Below are 22,004 nucleotides of genomic sequence, written 5' to 3'. Positions count from 1 at the left end.
ATCCCTGCTAAGCCAGCTTCTGCATTCAGTGACTCAAACCAATAAATGCAATTGTCTTGTAAGTCACCAAACTAAAAGAAGAACATTTTGAGGATAACGTAAAAGATTTGTGATGAACTTTGATGCATCAGAATAATCAAAAAGCAACTTTGCACTGCTTATGCAATATCCCATAGATATGTCTGCGACCTGTTGGATGGTGAGTGGATGCTAATTATGTAGAATCAAAAACAACTCTTGTTCAACTTACATTTACTTTCTCTACCACCTGCAGAACACTGTGCACATTGTGTGCATGTCAGTGCGCTCTGCACACACCCTCACATCAGCATCAACTTTAAGACAGCAATTGTGGCAAGACCCATGATGCCCACTATGTGGACAAACACAGGAATGAACAACCAGATTTAAAGAATGAACAGAGCATGTGGCTGGGATGGTGCCAAAAAAAATTTAATGGCAGAGGATAGGAAAGTATGGGATGAGCTACTAAATCTCCTACCACCATGACCCAGACCAAGAAAAATGGTAGAAAATGAATGAATGAATGTAAATTAGTGATGGTTAGTTCGAACCATGGTTCAAGAACATTTCAAAACATTGTTCCAGACTCCTCAGTAAAAGGATGACACGCCAAACCCGAGGACTTGCTGGAAGGCTTACAAATGCACTTCCATACCTGGTCAAGTCGGGTCTGGGAGCATGCACATTGCAGCATCCACCACACCATGGAACCTCCCTTGCAACCACTCAGGCAGACAACTGGTCCATCCAGACTTGTCAAAAGTAAACTGTCTGCTGCCGCAAGGTGGCACGTGGGAATCTTCGTCTTCTCCAGCCGCTGAGGTCCTCAACACTGAGGCACTGGTGTGCTGGATCATGACCAGAGAAGCACACCACATGGTCAATATTCATCCATATCATCTATCCAAATCAATTTGTGAATTTTATATTTCAAGGTGACAGTCAGCACAGGTCTGTACGTGCACTAGCATGTACATTGCTTATTTTAATTCCATCCTTGAATGAGTGAGAGATGAGAAAGAGGAATTTGTTTTTAAGGCAGTCCACTAGCAGTGTTATCGGCGCTTCAAAAGTCATAAAACAGCACTAAGCTTTGGACATTTTGTGAATGTTTTGATTAACACTGTAGGTTCATTCCAAATGTATGATTTTTCTGTATGTACATTCAGAAATTGGACAGAAAATACTGATCAAATTTTCACACAATGATGACAACATGTTGAAAATATGTTGTGATTCATACAGTCAGGTCTTTAAGTATTTGGACAGTAATTTTGCCTCTGTACACAATCACAGTGGAGTTAAATGTAAACAAGATTTCCTTGAACTGTCAACTTTCAGCTTGAGTTCAATGCAGAAAAAGTAAGTCAAAAGGCACCCTGCCATCCAGGTGCTTATACCAGGATACAGTACCATAAAGCAGATGAGAGTCTGTGACTCCCCCTTGGTGGGATGCCAGTCGATTGCAGGTTACTTCCCCAGCCAAGGCTGGGACCCATTTACAGCTATGTGGACTGGAACAATGAATAATACAGATGAAGTGTTGTGATGAAGGACACAGACAGGTAGCGTGAAGCACACACCTGGAATCAAACCCACAGTCTGTATATGTTGGTGGTATCACTCTGAATCAACATAACTAACTTCTCTGCATTCAATTCAAGGAGTTTAACAAAAATATTGCATTAACCATTTCGGAATTATAGGTATTTTTGTGCAGTTTGTCCATTCTTAGAAGCCATAAGTAATTGGACAAACTAAATATAAAGATTACGGATAATACAAACCACTTTTACAACTAGCTTTCTTTAGATACAAACCCTGGCAATAATTATGGAATCCCTGGCCTCAGAGGATGTTCATTCAGTTGTTTAATTTTGTAGAAAAAAAGCAGATCACAGACATGACACAAAACTAAAGTCATTTCAAATGGCAACTTTCTGGCTTTAAGAAACACTATAAGAAATCAGGAAAAATAACTGTGGCAGTCAGTAACGGTTACTTTTTTAGACCAAGCAGAGGGAAAAAAAATATGGACTCACTCAATTCTAAGGAATAAATTATGGAATCACCCTGTAAATTTTCACCTGCATCAAATCAGATCTGCTCATTAGTCTGCATCTAAAGAGGAGTGATCACACCTTGGAGAGCTGTTGCACCAAGTGGACTGACATGAATCATGGCTCCAACACAAGAGATGCCAATTGAAACAAAGGAGAGGATTATCAAACTCTTAAAAGAGGGTAAATCATCACGCAATGTTGCAAAAGATGTTGGTTGTTCACAGTCAGCTGTGTCTAAACTCTGGACCAAATACAAACAACATGGGAAGGTTGTTAAAGGCAAACATACTGGTAGACCAAGGAAGACATCAAAGCAAGTCAAGACAGAAAACTTAAAGCAATATGTCTCAAAAATCGAAAATGCACAACAAAACAAATGAGGAACGAATGGGAGGAAAATGGAGTCAACGTCTGTGACCGAACTGTAAGAAACCGCCTAAAGGAAATGGGATTTACATACAGAAAAGCTAAACGAAAGTCATAATTAACACCTAAACAGAAAAAAACAAGGTTACAATGGGCTAAGGAAAAGCAATCGTGGACTGTGGATGACTGGATGAAAGTCATATTCAGTGATGAATCTCGAATCTGCATTGGGCAAGGTGATGATACTGGAACTTTTGTTTGCCGTTCCAATGAGATTTATAAAGATGACTGCCTGAAGAGAACATGTAAATTTCCACAGTCATTGATGATATGGGGCTGCATGTCAGGTAAAGGCACTGGGGAGATGGCTGTCATTACATCATCAATAAATGCACAAGTTTACATTGATATTTTGGACACTTTTCTTATCCCATCAATTGAAAGGATGTTTGGGGATGATGAAATCATTTTTTAAGATGATAATGCATCTTGCCATAGAGCAAAAACTGTGAAAACATTCCTTGCAAAAAGACACATAGGGTCAATGTCATGGCCTGCAAATAGTCCGGATCTTAATCCAATTGAAAATCTTTGGTGAAAGTTGAAGAAAATGGTCCATGACAAGGCTCCAACCTGCAAAGCTGATCTGGCAACAGCAATCAGAGAAAGTTGGAGCCAGATTGATGAAGAGTACTGAGACTGCAAGCTGTTATAAAAGCCAGAGGTGGTGCAACAAAATACTAGTGATGTGTTGGAGTGTTCTTTTGTTTTTCATGATTCCATAATTTTTTCCTCAGAATTGAGTGATTCCATATTTTTTCCCTCTGCTTGGTCTAAAAAAGTAACCGGTACTGACTGCACAATTTTTTTCTGATTTCTTATAGTGTTCTTAAAGCCAGAAAGTTGCCATTTGAAATTAACTTAGTTTTGTGTCATGTCTGTGATCTGCTTTTTTTCTACAAAATTAAACAACTGAATGAACATCCTCCGAGGCCGGTGATTCCATAATTTTGCCAGGGGTTGTAAGTCAGGAGGTGCAGAGATGAACATGTTCAAGTCACTGAATATGTCTTGGACTCATTTACCTGAATAATCCTAACAATCCTAAATAGTGATACAATATTTTTTGTTAGACCCCTTGAATTAAAGCTACAAGTCCACACAACAAGGACATTTTGACTGTTTCATTTCAATGTCTTTGTGGTGATCCACAGAGGTAAAATAAAGAAAATTGTGTCACTGTCCAAATACATATGGACCTGTATATGACACCTTACCAACTAAATACTGTGCCACACTGACCACTGACCTCCAAGCCAAGTAATAATACTTGATTTTTTTTTTTTACAATACTGTTTCCATGGGTTGCACTGTTGATACACTGCTGACAGACACTAAAGAAAACAAAATCATACAGAACAAACACCTTAAATGTGCACCAAACACATGGTGGCCTGCACTGGTTTTGAACAGGCCTTACCGGTAAGGAGTGCATTCTTATGAAGTGACATATGGGGTAATAATTAAACAACTGTCCCAGTTTTAGCTTCCTGCAGCCTTCTTAGAAAAATATTTTTGTACATATGCAAAATTCAGCCTGTTGCATCTCAGTTGGATTCCTGACCCAGTTCATTCTGTTTGTCCATTTAAAGTGCGTGATTACTGTTTAACGCACTGTGTCAAAACAGTCTGACCCAAACATGAAAAAGCGACTAAGCAATCAGAACACACATGGTCGCTCACAACTGAACAAAGCTCAGTTATGTGAATTCTTTGCAGCTGAATGTTTATTTTAAACATACATCTTGACAAAGACATTTGTTAATATATACGAGTATTAATAATAATAATAATAATAATAATAATAAGTAACACGTCACCATGTGAATATATTTCTACAGGTGCTATTGACATGAAATTTTCACCACAGTAATACACACAGGCAAAAGAATCAAACTATAGATGTCCATAAATTAAGTTATGTTTAATAATGTGAAATGACACAACACAAAAAGTTTGAACACCTGAAGAAAGGGAGGTGCAAAAAAGCATGGAAAGCCACGACACTAGCTGAAATCTATCAGAAATTAGAAAGCAATCCTGCCCCTTGTCAGTGCAAATTATTATCAGCTAGTTCAGTACAAGAAACGTCTCGAGATCTTAACAACCTTACTGTTGCAAATCATACTGATGGCATTGGTTACAGAACATTCAGAAGTTTAGGAATCCGTCAGTAACCATGGCATTGGTTACAGAAGGATTTTTAAACTTCTGAATGTTCAAGTGAGCATGGCTGGGGCAATCATCTTAAAGTGGAAAGAATATCATTTCACCATAAACCAGCCATAACCAGGTCCTCCTCAATGATTTCTGACAGAGGACTGAAAAGAATTATGAAGTGTCCAAGAGCCAAGGACCCCTTCAACAAGACCTAGAATTAGCAACCGCCAAGGCCTGTATGCACGCTCACCACGCAAGACTCCACTGCTGAAGAAAAAGTATGTTGAATTTCATTTAAAGCTTGCTGCACAACATTTAGGTAAGCCTATGAAATACTGGAAGAATGTAGTCGGATCAGATGAGACTAAAACTGAACTCTCTGAATGCCATAATACACACCATGTTTGGATGTCAAATGGCAATGCACATCAGCCCAAAAACACCATACCAACAGCGAAGTTTGGAGGTGGGAACATCATGGTGTGGGGCTGCGTTTCAGGATCTGACACTGGCAAACTTCATATAATTGAAGAAAGGATGAATGGGAAAAGGTACTGAGACATTCTTGATAAAACTCAACCAGGATGATGAAGATGAAATGAGGGTAGACATTTCACCAAGACAGTGATCCCAAACACACAGCCAAGGAAACTCTCAACTGGTGTCAGAGAATGAAAATAAAGCTGCTTGAATGACCCAGCCAATCACCTGACTTGACTCCAATACAATGCATCCAAAAAGTGTTCACAGCGCTCTGGAGCAGGTTCTCATCCAGAATATCTCTGTACATTGCTGCATTCATCTTTCCCTCAATCTTGACTAGTCTCCCAGTTCCTGCTGCTGAAAAACATCCCTACAGCATGATGCTGCCACCACCATGCTTCACTGTAGGAATGGTGCCTGGTTTCATCTTAATATGACACCTGGAATTCACGCAAGAGTTCAATCTTTGTCTCATCAGACCAGAGAATTTTGTTTCTCATGGTCTAAGAGTCCTTCAGGTGCCTTTTGGCAAAGTCCAGATGGGCTGCCATGTGCCTTTAACTAAGGAGTGGTTTCCATCTGGCCACTCTATCACACAGGCCTGATTGGTGGATTGCTGAAGAGATGGTTGTCCTTTTGGAAAGTTCTCCTCTCTCCACAGAAGGAGCTCTGACAGAGTGATCATCGGGTTCTTGGTCACCTCCTTGATTAAGGCCTTTCTTCCCTGATCGCTCAGTTGAGACTGGCGGCCAGCTCTCGGAAGAGTCCTGGTGGATCTGAACTTCTTCCATTTATGGATGATGGAGGCCACTGTGCTCATTGGGACCTTCAAAGCAGCAGATATATTTCTGTACCCTTCCCCAGATTTGTGCTTTGAGACAATCCTGTCTTGGAGGTCTCTCCAGACGATTCCTCTAACTTCATGCTTGGTTTGTTCTCTGACATACACTGTCAACTGTGGGACCTTATATGTAGACAGTAGGGATGTGGAGATTAAGCTATACTCAACAAAAACATAAACGCAACACTTCTGGTTTTGCTCCCATTTTGTATGAGATGAACTCAAAGATCTAAATCTTTTTCCACATACACAATATCACCATTTCCCTCAAATATTGTTCACAAACCAGTCTAAATCTGTGATAGTGAGCACTTCTTCTTTGCTGAGATAATCCATCCCACCTCACAGGTGTGCCATACCAAGATGCTAATTAGACACCATGATTAGTGCACGTGTGCCTTAGACTGCCTACAATAAAAGGCCACTCTGAAAGGTGCAGTTTTATCACACAGCACAATGCCACAGATGTCGCAAGATTTGAGGGAGCATGCAATTGGCATGCTGACAGCAGGAATGTCAACCAGAGCTGTTGCTCGTGTATTGAATGTTCATTTCTCTACCATAAGCCGTCTGCAAAGGCGTTTCAGAGAATTCGGCAGTACATCCAACCAGCCTCACAACCGCAGACCACGTGTAACCACACCAGCCCAGGACCTCCACATCCAGCATGTTCACCTCCAAGATTGTCTGAGACCAGCCACTCGGAAAGCTGCTGAAACAATTGGTTTGCATAACCAAAGAATTTCTGCACAAACTGTCAGAAACCGTCTCAGGGAAGCTCACCTGCATGCTCGTCGTCCTCATCGGGGTCTCAACCTGACTCCAGTTCGTCGTCGTAACCAACTTGAGTGGGCAAATGCTCACATTCGCTGGCGTTTGGCACGTTGGAGAGGTGTTCTCTTCACGGATGAATCCCGGTTCACACTGTTCAGGGCAGATGGCAAACAGCGTGTGTGGCGTCGTGTGGGTGAGCGGTTTTCTGATGTCAGTGTTGTGGATCGAGTGGCCCATGGTGGCAGTGGGGTTATGGTATGGGCAGGCGTCTGTTATGGACGAAGAACACAGGTGCATTTTATTGATGGCATTTTGAATGCACAGAGATACTGTGACAAGATCCTGAGGCCCATTGTTGTGCCATACATCCAAGAACATCACCTCATGTTGCAGCAGGATAATGCACGGCCCCATGTTGCAAGGATCTGTACACAATTCTTGGAAGCTGAAAATGTCCCAGTTGTTGTGAAAGTGTCGTGACACGGACCCACAACAGGGGGCGTTAATGAACGGACAATGGATAAGCCAAAAGTAACAATTTAATGTTGTGAATCGCACAATGACGTACAGACAATAACAATATGGGACTGTCAATTATACACCAGGTGACGTGTGGGCAGGCTCGACGATAGAAGACGCCTGGCGAGAGAAGAGCCGGATCCCACACAGCTTCCACCACCAACGGAGCTGAAGAACACCGGAGCCGCCAAGCCCTGCGCCCCAGGTGCCCGCTGTCTTCAGCAGTCAGACCCGGTACCGCTGGCAGAGAACAGAGACAGTCCTGATGAGTGTGAGTTCGCACACTCAGTAATCCCACAGTCTGTATACAGGTAGGAGGGAAAACCTCCACCTCCAGAAACAATTTCACCCGTGCAGCTCCTGTTAGTCTCGTCCCTGGATGGAGTGAGAGGCGAAGACTGTCGCACTCCCACTATCCGCCAATCCAGCTTCAGACAGAGCCCGCAGGAACACGGCTGCACACAGAACAATGTTTAGTTACAATATCAATCGCAGAGAAGGTTACCTGAATGGTAGCTGATTTCTCGGCGGGGAGGTGGAGTTGCAGTCCGGCCTTTATGGTGGTGGTGATGAGTAGTGGATGAGTGACAGCTGGTACGGATGATGAGTGACAGCTGTCACTCCTGGTCGCTCCGACGCCCTCTCATGTTTGAAGCCCGCACTTCAAGCAGGGCGCCATCTTGTGGTGGTGGGCCAGCAGTACCTCCTCTTCAGCGGCCCACACAACACCAGTTCTTGCATGGCTGGCATACTCACCGGACATGTCACCCATTGAGCATGTTTGGGATGCTCTGGACCGGCGTATACGACAGCGTGTACCAGTTCCTGCCAATATCCAGCAACTTCGCACAGCCATTGAAGAGGAGTGGACCAACATTCCACAGGCCACAATTGACAACCTGATCAACTCTATGCGAAGGAGATGTGTTGCACTATGAGGCAAATGGTGGTCACACCAGATACTGACTGGTATCCCCCCCCAATAAAACAAAACTGCACCTTTCAGAGTGGCCTTTTATTGTGGACAGTCTAAGGCACACCTGTGCACTAATCATGGTGTCTAATCAGCATCTTGATATGGCACAACCTGTGAGGTGGGATGGATTATCTCAGCAAAGGAGAAGTGCTCACTATCAACAGATTAGACTGGTTTGTGAACAATATTTGAGGGAAATGGTGATATTGTGTATGTGGAAAACGTTTTAGATCTTTGAGTTCATCTCATACAAAATGGGAGCAAAACCAAAAGTGCTGCGTTTATATTTTTGTTGAGTGTATATGAATCAGCTAGATACAAATGTGCGCGATCCGAGTGTATTGATTCATTCAGTATGCATCAATTCAATTGATGGATGAAATCGCAATGTATCGGTCGCTGTTTTTTTTTTTTATGCACATTAAATGCACCACGGATGAAAGCCTGAAAGCAAAGCACATTTCTACTGCAACAAATTAATTTCAAAATGGAGGCCCACGACAATGGCGCAAGCAGTTTTAGGAGTACTGCAGCAACTAAGAGAATATTTAGAGCAAAATCTTGCAAATGGTGATCGAAGCATCAAATTCGGCACAAAATACTCCTTAGACATTACTCTTTTGAAAAAACACACTAGCCACTTGAATTTTCAATAGGCGGCCAGGTAGGGGTCAATTGAAGAATAAGCAAAGTGTGCGACGCATATGCGCATGCGTGGGTCAAATGGGGTCAAACATTCAAGCTACCAAACACCCACCGCCGCCACTGAATTTCGTATACAGTAGCGTTAGCAGACTGTGAATGTTAAGGCTTACATGGATTGTTTCAAAGGCTTTAAGCCTTAAGCGACGCATACAATAATGATAGGTGCACATTGTGCTGTTTTCAAATGCTTGAACTGAATTTATAGGCTTGAAAGGTGGCTGAAAACATGCGATTGCAAGGCTCCGCCGAGTCCAGCCAAAGACCAAAAGAAGAACAAATGTGGTTGTAAACATCTGTTCATTGTGCACAGTTTCCCCACAGAGAAGAAAGATCCAGACGGACGTAAAAGACGGACTAAAATTGTAAGTTTCTTGCACACATTTATTTTGTCAATATCCTGAAACTGTGCCAAATTATAATGTGGTTGATGGCGCCGTTTTCGTGCATCGGCTTATGACTGTAATGTTGCGCCATGAATGACATGGCGCGTAATATTGTAATATTGACATGTTCTATAAACAAACTGCATGCATGCACATATCGCTGTATGTCTGTCAACGTATCAAAACAAATGTGACACCAAAGAGGTTATATGCGAGACCCACCTTCCTTGTAGTCATTACGAAGCCGGCGGAGTAGCGATTTTCGGCAGCAGCTCTCTATTCCTCCTTTGTCAGCACCAACGGCAGTTTCTGTACCAATGCAGCATACGCAAGGGCAGCCAACTCTTCTTTCCATTTCTGTCTACTGCCGTACACAGTCCTGGTTGAAGCAGGCAATCCGCGGAGCTTCCAAAAACGCTTTAAATCATCAACTTTCCAGCGGATGAAATCGTCCAAATCATAGCAATCCTCGCCACTTTCCACCATCTTTGAATGTGAATTGGTAGCCGAAAAATTTAGCGTACCCTTAATGCACCGCACTGCCCGAGATGTGCACTTAGCTTATTAGACAGGGGTCAAAATTAAAAATGCTCCAATCAAATTGAAAACTACACCACATTATTTGTCTGATCATAATAATTCCAAAAAGGTATAGTTTGGACTATCTATGACTGAATGTTCAGGAGTTATGGGGTAAAAATAGCAAAAATGGTGACAAAGGTCAGTTTCAGTTTGTACAGGGGTCAAAAGATAAAGTTGCTCCAATTTTGGTAAAAAAAAATTTAAAAAAAGATGCAAATTATTAGTTGAGTTAACAGGGTTTTAAAAAGAAATAGTTTGGACCATGCTTAGTTATGTTACAGGGTAACATATGTCACATGTCATTAATCCAATGGACGTTGACCTTGTTTGACCTTTACTTTGGAGACCATGCATTCAACACAGTCAAAATTATTCCATTTATTAATCCTATTAGCTCAACCAATAATTTGCATCACTTTTTACCAAAATTGAAGGAACTTTAACTTTTGACCCCTGTACAAACTGAAACTAACCTTTGTCACCATTAGGGTTGGGTATCGAGAACCGGTTCTTTTCGGGTATCGTTAAGAAGTGATTCGATCCACCTATAGCAATAGTCATTTTGCTTAATGATTCCCTTATCGGCCCGTCAGAGCGGCCGTTGTTTTTGAGGGTGTTTGTCAGGAAAATGATCATTTCTCTAGGTTGATTACAGACCCTGCAGCGGGTCTGTAATTAACCGCATCTGCAGTGCGACTCCACTTTGAAATGTGAACCAATGAAGCAGTGCTTCGATCCGCTGGCTCTTTGGTTCTCTGATTCACTGCTCCTCAGAAGTGGCAAGTCCACTTCTTAACCCCTCTCAAAGCCATTAAAATATGTCAATCGTGAGTCACTTTTGTGTGGATTAAAGTCACTAACTGGGACTCTTGTCTTGTTGCAGTCAAGAAACGAGAATTGTCCTCCGTTCCATTGGCACAGCTCCAAATGCTGCGGGGCTCTCTGCCAAGACAGAGTCCGGTCAGAATTAATAACTTCAAAACGAATTGCCGCTTTAAATAAAATGACACCTCTTTCCAAACACTGTAATACAGACAATAAACTACAATCCACTAAAACATTTTTTTCCCCTCCCAAAATGAGACATCCTGCATTCTTTATGAATTACATCCTGACGTGCAGCACAGCCAGCTGCAAGAGCTCAGCTCAGACGTATGGAAAGACATTCATGCCAATAATGTCTGAAAGGAAATCCTTTTGAGAAAAACTACAGTTTTTTGTTTATTTCTATTTATGTCCAGAGATAAGAGAAGGATCCACCATGTAGAGTTTATTATCTCCAGAGTTTAAGGATCCACTGACCAATTTCATATTTATTTACTTTAAGACTCAATAAAATGTTGTTGACATAGAGAACCTGTAAAGCCTACTTTTAGTACACAGAAAATTCACAAGAGGTATCGATAAGGGGCTCAACAAGGAATCGGCTCGATAAGCGAAATCGATAATGGTATAGATATCGATAAAATCTTATCAATACCCATCCCTAGTCACCATTTTTGCTGCTTTTACCCCATAACTCCTGAACATTCAGTCATACATAGTCCAGACTATACCATTTTGAAATTGTTATGACCAGACAAATGTAGCGTAGTTTTGAAATTGATTGGAGCATTTTTAATTTTGACCCCTGCGTAATTCTTCAATTGACCCCTACCCAGCCACCTATTGAAAATTCAAATGGCTAGTAGTTTTTTTTTTTTCAAAAGGGTAATGTCTAAGGAGTATCTGTGTTGACTTTGGTGACTTTGGTGCTTGTATCACCATTTGCAGGATTGTTTCAGTTATCTGCTGCACTACAGATTTTTGACGCACCTAAAACATTTAAATCAGGCGTTTGGAATTATTTTGGCTTTTTAAAAAAAAAAAAAGATGGGAAGCTTGACAAGACACAGGTTGTTTGGAAAGAATGCCGTGGCTGCCGCTGTGCCCCCTAACTTACAAAACTGGTAAGAAAGTATCTCGAATTACTTTTGCCAAAGCAGTACTCTGTCAATGAGTGACTCATTTTAAGTCACTCACTGAGAGTGATGTCTTACTGTTTACTGTACTGTTATGTTCTGACGGTGTGATCAAACAGGTTCCAAATATGAGGGAACTGATTCCTGTTCCTTAATGTTGAATCTGGTAAATTTGCTGCTTATAAGAAGTAAAACAAATTTTCTGCCTCTAGTAGAATCAGAAGAAGAAGAAGAACAATACCCTAGTACCATACTGAATTGCAACGTCTTATTTTCTATTTCAATTTTTGGTATAATATCTTTGCATCATGTTGAATCGCATCGTATCGCACCAAATCGCATAGTATCGCATTGTGAGGAACTGAATCGCCATCAAATACATATCAAATCGCATCAAATCAGGAACAGGGGAGAATCATATCACATCGTATCGTCAATATCGTCATGTATCACTATATGTATCATATCGCTGGTTGTGTATCGAGATGCATACCGAATCGTTGTCAGTGAGAGACTCACATGCCTAGTAGACAGGTGTGTTCATTTCCAAATCATGTCCAATCAACTGAATTTACCCCAGGTGGACTCAATTAAGCTGTACAAACATCTCAAGGTTGATCAGTGGAAACAACTTGCACCTGAGCTCAATTTTGAGCTTCATGGCAAAGGGTGTGAATACCTATATACATGTAATTTCTTAGTTCTGTTATTTTTAATAAATTTGCAAAAATCTCAAAAAGACTTTTTTACATTGTCATTATGGGGTATTGTGTGTAGAATTTTTAGGAAAAAAATTAATTTTATCCATTTTAGAATAAGGCTATAAAATAACAAAATGTGGAAAAAGCACTGTGAATAAAATTCCCGGATGCACCGTAGAAAATCTATGGAATGAACTAAAGATCAAAGTTCATAGAAGAGGTCCATGGAACCGTCAAGATTTGATGACTGTTTGCGTGGAAGAATGGGCCAAAATCACATCTGATTTTGCAATGCATGCGATTTTCTCCATACAGGAGGCATCTTGAAGTTGTGATTACCAATAAAGTATTAAATAAATTTCAGTAAGTGTGTTCAGTACTTTTTCCCTGTGTCATTCCATTTACTTATACATATTTATTTTTGTTTCTTTGCATCTATGGAATACTTGGGTTGTTACCAGCATCTGGTCAAAGGTTCATGTCAACAAAATCTTTAGAAATATATTTACTGAGAAAAATGGTGATGTGATTAATACCTATTTTACCCACTGTAGACATATATACTTGTTGATTTCACTTTTGAGTCCAAACTCTGATGTCATAATGTAATGTCAATCTGTCACACTGTGTCATGCTTATTTATGTGGTGTACTGACAAGATGCCAGATGCAGCTTTATGGCTACTCTCTCCATGATGGGAAACAAAATGAAGCCGTGGCTGTCCATGTCTTCATAAATACAACTCCAAATGCACATTTATATACATATACGTACACACACATGCACACATATGCTGGCCAACCAACCAGACATAGTGGCGGTTGGGAAAAAAGACTGCAGTTGTGCTCGATGTGGCAATCCCAGGTGACAGTACACAGCAAAATCACCAGTGTTAAATTCAGACTGCCAATGTGTACATACGCATGGTCCCACAATGGGCCAGTGTAGGACCATATGTACACTGGCAGTCTGAATTTAACGCTGTCAGTGTTAATTTAACACTAGTGATATTTGCAAGATTTACTGTGTAGCATCAGAAAAAAAGGAGCATGAGAAAATCAAGAAGTACCCTGGACTGAAGGAACAACTGGAGCAGATGTCATACATGTCAACCTATACGGATTGTCCGTAAATTATACGGATTTTTCCGAGTTTCAGAGTCATACGGACGTACAAATAAAGTCTTACGGATATTCAGGGTTTTCTCTTGTAAATTTATTTTACTGTTGTTTTTCTTAACCCACTGGGGCCGACGCCGTCATATACGACGGCTGACGACAAGTTTTACTAAATTATAAATAACTTTTTAATGATATGAGATAGAAGCTTACTTTTTTTTTTTTTTGCTGAAAAGTTAACTCCACGGACTTTTGGCCAGCCATCCACCATCTTTGTACTCCTCATAGAAACTGTGTGATGATGTGCCCAATGTGAGTGTCCAATGGGAAGTGGTTCACCATCATATGGTTTTCCAATATCCAATTGTAGGACAGAACAGTCTCACATGGTAGGGCCAAAGATTGTTAGGAGCAGTGATCTGTTACTCTGTGAGTTCTTGTTTCTGTAGAACTCACAGACAGAACAGATAGAATAAACAGAACAGCTGTGTGACACTATATTCACAGGAAATATATTGAGTATGTACAAAATACCTACAATGTACTTGTAGACATGATTTTATTGAGAGCAAGCAATTTTACTGTGGAGCAAGAGGATTTAACTGTGGAGGACTTCCACCATAAAAGAGCCCATGGAGATCCCTGGTGTTAGTTATTAATATGTGGACAAAACCCCAGTTATGTGATACAGACAGTTGCCCAGTTCCAGATCACCTTTTTTAAAGTGCCGCTATACGGAGCCATAATGCAACTGAATGTCCTTTATTGTGTATTGTTGTATTGGGTATTTGGATGTTATCTAGCTGAAAAAGTCTGGATGGGGTAGCCCTTCTACTTAAAGTGTGAAGCCACATTATGTGTGGTGCAAATATTTGCCAGAAATGGATCACTTTGCTGGTTCTGGATCACGACACTCTGTGTCACTTTGGCGGCATTCCTGGCATCTGGCTGTAGCCCTTCTAATGCAGAATGATACACACTGTGCCCGAGAATGTGTTTTGAACACAAAATGATATAAATTATACTTATTAAATGAGAATTTATTTAGTTTCGAAAGGCACTGTTATACGTTTTTACGAGCAAAAAATGAAGTGTTTACTCAACTTGAGTGGCATTCCTTAATAAATGAAGATACAATAACATCTGTGGTAATAAACATTCTTGGATTTTGATATCTCCCCCTAAGCTTTTAACTCAGTGAAGTGGATCAGGATAGCACAAGATGCCCCAACTTGCTATCATTTCGCACATTATATTGTTAGCGATGGAGAGCAAAGGAGGGCTTTTAATGTATGGAGGTGCGATTTCTCATGAATTAAAAAGTAAAAGCCACCACATTCATGCCCATTCATGATGTTGAGATGACCCCCAAAGTACATATGGCTCACAAATACTGACACCAGACTGCTACTTCAGTGATCCACAACCGGCAAATTTTCACATCAGAGATAAATGCGTACAGCAATTAAACAGCAAGACATATCACACTGACATTTTCTACCCAAGTAAGTAAGTATTTTCCCACTCTAGAACCAATGACACTGAATGGCTAACTCAACTTTTCTACTTAGTAGAGATCATCACTTTCACACTTGCCAGAAAACGTCAGAAAATGCGCACACACCACGGAGACCGGATGTTTTGATTCCTCTGCTCATCACAAAGATGGCTGGATCCGGTCGAGCTTGTGGTTGTTTGTAGACAAAACATCAGTCTTTCCATTGGTACCAAGTACTAGCTTATTCGCGCTGATTACAAGAAACTGCGGCGCAAATACTACAGCAGTGATCCGGAACTGGCAATGATCCAGAACTGGGCAAGTGACTGTATCGCTATGCGGTTGTGTGTACTGTAATAAAACTGATTTTGGTGCGATTTGGAGGTTATAAGGATTTTGTGTTGATTTTATGGATTTTCTTAATTGGTTATACAGGTGGACCCTCAAAGTGGTTGACATGTATGCGATATGGAAGGTAAAGTCCAAATTGGTCCCAGCGGTAACAGGAGCACTAGGAGTTATAACTGGAAGAGTGGCTCCAGCAGATTCCAGGCACAACATCAGAGTGCATCATACTGAATGCATAATAAGAAGAGGAAATATTTTATGGCTTGGCACTCTGGTGACCACAATTCACATCATCAATAAAATGACAAACCAGACCTATTTTTAACCTAAATATTGCTGAATGAATTGAAGACAATTATCCAATTAGGAATAATAATGATACATTAAACAGTCGTGTCAGCGATGTCTGATCAGTGGATCTACGTTGTTTGTGCTCAGATTTCACGTGACCGCGCCTCTGAGTGTCTGTTTCTCAGACACTCCTTTAGGAAATCTGTCTATTAAGAAGCTTAATATAAAACAACCTTTTAATCAGCACCTTATGAGCCTTCACTCCACAATAAACTGGAATCATCTGTATTTTTATGATTTCCCCACTTGGTCATAACATTTGAAAGCCAAGACAGATGAATAGCACCAGTGAAACGTTTGGACACAGTTTCCCATTCAATTGAATGAACAGTGTTATAAATTCTGTGTCTCACAACAATTATGCACCACCACCAATTATGCAACCACAATTATGTGAATCAGTGCCATTTGCAAAGGAGTTTTATATATGTGACTGCAATCTCCCTCCACCCCCACAAACTTTGCGACCGTATTCTTGAGGAGGCTGCAAAAGAAACTGTCAGCGACTCTCCCAAATCACCAGCAGTCTTATCTCTGTATGACTGGGCCTTCAAGGTTAGACAGAGGTCAGTCATTTAGGTACATGTCAGGGTCATTGGGGTCAAGTGTCAGGCTGCTGTAGCCCTTACCGCCTGCATGGCCACAGGTATGATTACGATTACCCAGTATAAAAAAAACTTTAAACCTGAATCAACATCCTCGAGGGGTGACTCCTCTGAGTCACCAAAAAGTCTTTTAAAAACATCAGCATGAGCAGTGAGACATGCACGCTCAGGCATTAAAGCTATTAAACTTTTGGGAATGGGCAAACCCCAGGAATAGATGTTGAATTGTCAAAAAACAAAACAAAACAAAAAAAAAAGGTCCTGTGAGTAAATTTTACAGAATCATTTAGAAATAGCCACACTGAACACCTAGAAAATATACTGATTAAAGAAGTCAAGATTTTAAGAAGATGAAGATTTTAAGAAAATGAAGATTATTTTTGCTTTAATTGAACATTTTACATCCACAGTGTTTTGATGTGTGCTGAAGATTCATTTTGGAAACTGACTTCACTGTGCACAGAGAACTGGTGACCTGTATTTCAGTGTTTTATCTTTATTTGGAGAATCAGCGTAATGTTTGGCTGGGTTCATGTGAAAACTGAATGGTTGATTTATGATGACTTTCCTCTCTCCCTCTCACTCCCCCCTCCCCTCTCAGCTTTGGATTCTTTGGACCAGGCCATCGCTGCAGACAGAAAGAGGGAGGAATCTATAAATAGATACTGGACCAATTATAAAGCAGATGTTCCCCTATACATTTTTGAAAAACACTCCCAGGATTCTCTTTCTTACTTCCTCTTTCTTGCAAAGTTCTGTCGCTTTCTTGACTGTTTTTTTCCCTCTGTGTCATCACAATGTTTTAATGGAACACCATTGTCACTTTTTTTTTGGGTCATGACATGCACATGCTCCCTGTACACGGGTACACTATGTACACAGTACTTCTGCACAGCCCTAAGTCTAAGGCTACATTTCAAAGTGAACCTTATCTTCTTGCTTTGACTGACAGCTGTGAAATCAGAGTGAGGCACGTCACACACAGGTGTTACTTGCAGTTCACATTTTTCTTTTTTTAAATTGAGGTCATCAAATGTGCAGTTTATGTGACTCATATTAATTTATAATATCAGATCCCGTCATGCCGCACTAACAAACTCGTATGCTCACAAATAAGAATCAGGTTGTGTTGATACTCCATTGACCAAGCCACTTGAAGAAGTGTCCTCGTCGTACTCAAATAAGAAATTTTTGTTATCTTGACGCTATGTGACGTCTCAAAATGCATTTGCCATAAAACAAAATGTCAGTAAATCACACCCATGAACTGTATTCCCTGTGGTGAGCCACAGTGAGATTTCAACAGCCAGTCATCTGCGCAGACACAGAGCACAGAGGAGGGACTGCTTTCAGACAAGGCTAGACTGCAGCACGTGACTGTCTGTTAAGGAAAATATGAAAAAGCCATACAGGATCATAGATGCTGTGGCCTTACTGATGTTCAAGCAAGCAGGTGCACATTATACTGCAAGCCGTAGCTTCTACTGCAATGACTGAAAGAATCTATAATACGTATAGTTAAAAGATGTAATATGAGGAATAGCTGTAATTAAAATAATTTTTTAAGCCTGAAAATTAGTACATTGCATTTGTTTTTGCAAAGTCCACCAGATAATGAAATCTGAATTAGGATCTGATCACAGCAGTCACCACTGATTTTCAACGTAAGACATAAAAATTCAGATTCCAGAGGTCACACAAAATCTAATATAACCACAACCCAAGATGACAAGGAGGACCAACGTTTCTTTGCATGCCTATTTTTAAATTTTTCAGATATGTGCTTAAGATCACAATTTTTAATTTTGATCATCACCTTCATTGGAAAACTGTCATCTGTTGCCATGACAGCTGAGACAGCTGTGTGAAACACAACTTGTATCCATGCTAAGTAGGTTAAGGGGTAAATATTCAGGTCTCCAGCGGCACAGCACCGTGTCTCTCCCTCTCAGCATCTGACAATTCCAGCCAGGCTGAGCTAAAAAGGTACCACAACATCCACCTCCACCATTCTCTTTACTGTGGCACTCTTCTTTGTTCTCTGCCATGCAGCATTCTTTTCTGACTGACTTTGGACTGCTCAGTCCTTCCATTTCCTCGTCTTTTAATTCTAATCCACTATACTGTGCTTCCATTCTTTTATTATGACAGATACACAAATCTGTGTTCATGCAGACATGCACAGTACGGTGCCACACATGGATATTTTTGTTTCCTAAATCCTGGTAATTTGTTCAGTTTGAAGTTGCTCTGATCTTAACTTTGCATCTTGGCTGTAATTTGCAGCATGACTCACTACAGCTGATGTGAAACTTCGTGACAGATGACACAGCCACACTTGACTCACAGCAGAGTGAAGCACAGCCTAATTCAAATTAGGCAAGAGATTTATTGTAGAATGGACGTAATGGGGTTTATCAACTACCTGTTGACAACAATGAGGGTTTAGATGTCAGATCAGGTATGAGCGGAGCTTGTACCAGCGCTGTACATTGCAGCATCGACTACACTATGGAACCGGCCAGGGTCCTGGACGGCAGCCACCCAGGTTGACAATCGGTCCATCCCCACTTCTCTTGTGCAAAGCTGCTGGTCTCCACAACTGTACTCAATACTGAGGACACAGTGCAGGAGCCAGAACAGATTTCCCTGGGCAAAATTCAGAGATTCTGCCCCTGCGTTGCACAGCACAGTACATGTATATAGGCTGGCCATCACATCCAACATCTTGGATGCTCTTGGATGCCACAAATTCTCAGGATGTCCCACAGAGCAGCCAAATCAAACACTTTGCAAAAATCAACATAGGCTCCAAAGAAGCACCGCTGATATTCACACTTGCAGTCATTGATTACTCGCAGAGCTCAGATGTGTTCAATGGTTGACTTCTTGGGTATGAAAACAGACTGTTCCAATTGCTGTGTGGGAAGTAACTGGAACTGAATTGGGTATAGACTTCCATACAGTAAATTATTGTGAATGATTCCTGCTCCAATGAGTGACATTACGAAAAGCTTTATTTGGGAGATGTTGTCGATGTGATCCGATTGGTTAACTGCTGTGTGTCAGGTGGATAGATTGTTTATTAATCCCTTGAAAAAACAAAACAGTTGTTTCAAACTGAGACTATGATTCATTTTGGCTAATAAGGCCCAGACAATGAGTTAGTGGACACCTCACCAAAAAAGTGTGATTAAGTTATTTGAAAGATCCTTAACCCAGAAGATGATTAAACATTTCTTCTATTATGTAGCTCTGTGATGACGATGTGGATAAATTCTGCTGTGGGGGTGGGCCAATGTAATAAATGTCATTGTCACCAACAAAGTTTACAAGTACTGGTGAAAAATAACAAAAATACTGTTTTAGGGAAAGAGCTGTTTCTTGATTATCTATATGCACTGTCTAAAGTGCATAGATCACTGAGTGGAACCTGAATTACATAAATCAAAGTTCTATCTGTCATTGCTTTTAAAAGTCATGTACTTGAACCAGAAACATTTCAGCTATTCAGATAGTACACTCAGTGGGTGACAGAAGTGAAAATATGCATTAATAAAATGCCTGTGCCAAGTTACACAGCCTGTTAGCCTCTGCAAACTTAGTAAAAATAAGATAAGACAGGTATGTTTGTGTATGCATATATAAATATACAACCCCAGTTCCAATGAAGTTGGGACGTTATGTAAAATGTAAATAAAAACAGAATACAATGATTTGCAAATCCTCTCAAGCCTATATTCAATTGAAAACACCATAAAGACAACATATTTAATGTTCAAACTGATAAACTTTATTGTCCCAGCATTTTTGAAATGTGTTGCAGGCATCCATTTCAAAATGAGCAAATATTAGGCCAAAAACAAAAAAGTCTATCAGTCTATCTTGTTTTTATTTACATTTCACACAACGTCCCAACTTCATTGGAACTGGCGTTTTGTGTATGTGTGTATATATACACACACACACACACACACACACACACACACAGTGAGGAAAATAAGTATTTCAACACCAAATTTTGCAAGTTCTCCCACTTAGAAATCATGGAGGGGTCTGAAATGTATGATTTTTTTAAATAATTTATTTGTATTGTACTGCTGCAAATAAGCATTTGAACACCTGTGAAAATCAATGTTAATATTTGGTACAGCAGCCTTTGTTTGCAATTACAGAGGTCAAACGTTTCCTGTAGTTTTTCACCAGGTTTGCACACACTGCGGCAGGGATTTTGGTCCACTTCTCCATACAGATCTTCTCCAAATCTTTCAGGTTTGGAGTGTCAGCTCCCTCCAAAGATTTTCTATTGAGTTATGGTCTGGAGACTGGCCAGGCCACTCCAGGACCTTGAAATGCTTCTTACAGAGCCCCTCCTTAGTTGCCCTGGCTGTGTGTTTGGGGTCATTGTCATGCTGGAAGACCCAGCCATGACCCATCTTCAATGCTCTTACTGAGGGAAGGAGGTTGTTTGCCAAAATTTTGCAATACATGACCCCATCAATCCTCCCTTCAATACGGTGCAGTCGTCCTGTCCCCTTTGCAGAAGAGCACCCCCAGAGTATGATGTTTCCACCCACATGCTTCACGGTTGGGATGGTTTTCTTGGGGTTGTTCTCATCCTCTAAACATGGTAAGTGGAGTTGATTCCAAAAAGCTCTGTTCTGGTCTCATCTGACCACATGACCTTCTCCCATGCCTCCTCTGGATCATCCAGATGGTCACTGGTGAACTTCAAACGGGCCTCTTCAGGTCATTGACCAGGTCCTCCTGGTAGCTCTGAGCTTTCTCAGAATCATCCTTAGCCCACAAAGTGAGATCTTGCATGGAATCCCAGACCGAGGGAGATTGACAGTCATGTTGTGTTTCTTCCACTTTCTAATATATAATCAGAACAGTTGTTGTCTTCTACCAAGCTGCTTGCCTGTTGTCCTGTAGTCCATCCCAGCCTTGTGCAGGTCTACAGTTTTGTCCCTGGTGTCCTTAGACAGCTCTTTGGTCTTGGCTATGATGGACAGGTTGGAGTGTGATTGATTGAGTGTGTGAACAGGTGTATTTTATACAGGTAACAAGTTCAAACAGGTGCAATTAATACAGATAAATCAATCAATCAATCATTTTTTTTATATATAGCGCCAAATCACAACAAACAGTTGCCCCAAGGCGCTTTATATTGTAAGGCAAGGCCATACAATAATTATGTAAAACCCCAACGGTCAAAACGACCCCCTGTGAGCAAGCACTTGGCTACAGTGGGAAGGAAAAACTCCCTTTTAACAGGAAGAAACCTCCAGCAGAACCAGGCTCAGGGAGGGGCAGTCTTCTGCTGGGACTGGTTGGGGCTGAGGGAGAGAACCAGGAAAAAGACATGCTGTGGAGGGGAGCAGAGATCGATCACTAATGATTAAATGCAGAGTGGTGCATACAGAGCAAAAAGAGAAAGAAACAGTGCATCATGGGAACCCCCCAGCAGTCTACGTCTATAGCAG

The 22,004-nt window shown here is 40.9% G+C and overlaps 1 protein-coding gene and 1 long non-coding RNA gene across 2 annotated transcripts in view; one reads left to right on the top strand and one right to left on the bottom strand.

The window, feature by feature from the left end:
* The window catches only part of bsnb (bassoon (presynaptic cytomatrix protein) b), a 260,660-nt gene that overhangs the window by 221,252 nt on the left and 17,404 nt on the right, over nt 1-22,004 (bottom strand).
* LOC117506844 lies at nt 13,091-21,553 on the top strand. Its single transcript, XR_004559561.1, has 3 exons — nt 13,091-13,164; nt 13,692-13,696; nt 21,541-21,553. It is a non-coding gene; the product is annotated as an uncharacterized LOC117506844 (long non-coding RNA).

The sequence above is a fragment of the Thalassophryne amazonica genome, chromosome 3, assembly GCF_902500255.1.
Source record: "Thalassophryne amazonica chromosome 3, fThaAma1.1, whole genome shotgun sequence".
Classification (NCBI taxonomy): domain Eukaryota; kingdom Metazoa; phylum Chordata; class Actinopteri; order Batrachoidiformes; family Batrachoididae; genus Thalassophryne; species Thalassophryne amazonica.
Note: the sequence above shows the minus strand (reverse complement) of the source record. Positions and strands in the feature narration are given on the sequence as shown.